The sequence below is a fragment of the Mandrillus leucophaeus genome, unplaced genomic scaffold (genome assembly GCF_000951045.1).
Source record: "Mandrillus leucophaeus isolate KB7577 unplaced genomic scaffold, Mleu.le_1.0 Scaffold573, whole genome shotgun sequence".
In the NCBI taxonomy this organism is placed as follows: domain Eukaryota; kingdom Metazoa; phylum Chordata; class Mammalia; order Primates; family Cercopithecidae; genus Mandrillus; species Mandrillus leucophaeus.
Window position 1 is genome coordinate 292,468 of NW_012106175.1, and position 1,589 is coordinate 294,056.

General features: G+C 36.9%; 1 protein-coding gene and 1 pseudogene across 1 annotated transcript in view; one reads left to right on the forward strand and one right to left on the reverse strand.

The window, feature by feature from the left end:
• PIK3CB (phosphatidylinositol-4,5-bisphosphate 3-kinase, catalytic subunit beta) overlaps window positions 1–171 on the reverse strand; it is a 155,416-nt gene extending 155,245 nt beyond the window's left edge. Inside the window, exon 1 of the mRNA XM_011998525.1 lies at window positions 67–171. The gene's annotated coding sequence lies outside the window, so the exon portion shown is untranslated. The remainder of the gene's footprint in view (window positions 1–66) is intronic.
• The window catches only part of LOC105552780, a 21,605-nt pseudogene extending 20,875 nt beyond the window's left edge, over window positions 1–730 (forward strand).
• The last annotated feature ends 859 nt before the right edge of the window (window positions 731–1,589 follow it).

A 1,589-nucleotide genomic window follows, 5' to 3' on the forward strand; every position in this document is an offset into this window, starting at 1 on the left:
AAAAAAAAAAAAAATTATACTCTAACCAATATATAAATAATTACAAATACAAAATTGGATACTTACCTAAGAATGATCACCCCCATTTCAGTCTTTTAGGAAAACAGATGACATTACGTATTTTTTAAAAGTGACGTTTTCATGGAAGACTTTTTCCAGTTAAAACATACACTACAAAAAAGGTTGAAGACAAAAGTATTAATCTAAATGGCCTAAATTAAGTCAGGTAAATTTTATTACTTATATATGTAATCGCTTGTTAATGCTACACTTTTTAAAAGATGTAGGTTGAAGATCTAATGAGGTTGAAGATCTTTGCTCTCAGATTTTGGCCATTTTCTTATTGGACTGGATTTTTCTAATTATTAGGCTTTATATATTCAGGACCAGGACAGACAACATAATTTGCAGAGCACAATGCAAAATAAAAATGTGAGGCCTTTTCACCAAGATGGCACCAAAGAGAAAAAAGAAGCCCGGCCTCTCCCAAAGCTGAAGCCAAAACAAAGGCTTCAAAAGCCAAAAACACACTGCTGAAAGATATCTGCATGCTACCCACCTTTAGGCTGCCCCAAGACACTGCAGCCAAAATATCCTAGGAAGAGTACTCCCAAGAAAAACAGGCTTAACCCTGACCAATGAGAAGACGGAAGACCACACCACACTTGCATTAGTTGTGTATGTCAAAGCCAACAAGCGCCAGATCAAACAAGCTGTGAAGAAGCTCTAGGACACTGACATGGCCCAGGTCAACACAGGACCGGATCTGACAGAGAGAAGGCATATGTTCAACAGATTCTTGACTATGATACTTTGAATGTTGCCAACAAAACTGGAATAACCTAAACTGAGTTCAGCTGGCAAATTCCAAATATAAATTTTTCACCATAAAAATATTTTAAAATAAGTAAATAAAAATGTTGGGCTACTTTTTCAAAAATTAAGAATTTCAAGACAGTGACAGCTTACCAATAAACTAAGCACAGGAACCATCTAAATGAGAGGTCCTGCGTGACTGCACAGATTGCACACCCATGAAGCCAGCCCTGGTTAGGACACTAATTCCCTATTACATATATTACAATTATTTTTCCCAAAATGTGCGTCATGTTTTCACTTTCTTTAAGGTGTCTTTTGATGAAGACGAATTTTTTAAATGAGAGGAACATTATAAAACAAATTTCAGAACAATTTCAAAGTACATTAAGCTGATTGTTTTTCCAAAAGTAAGAAAATTGGTGAACTCAAAAATAACAAACTTGTTTATTCAGGATGTTGATAGCGGGGGAGACTATGTATGTGTCGGTATGGTTATGACTGTGTAGGGTAATGCGTGTATGTGAAAACTCTCTGTACCCCTGCTCAACTTTGCTGTGAACCTAAAACTACTCCTAAAAATAAAATCCAGGGCCAGGAGTGGAGGCATGTGCCTGTGATCCAGTTACTCAGAGGCCAAGGTAGAAAGACCACTTGAATCCAGGAGGCCCAGGTTACAGTGAACCAAGATCGCACCACTGCACTCCAGCCTGGGCAACAGAAATAGACCCTGTCTCAAATAAAAAAAAAAAGAAAAAGAAAAAGAAAAAAAA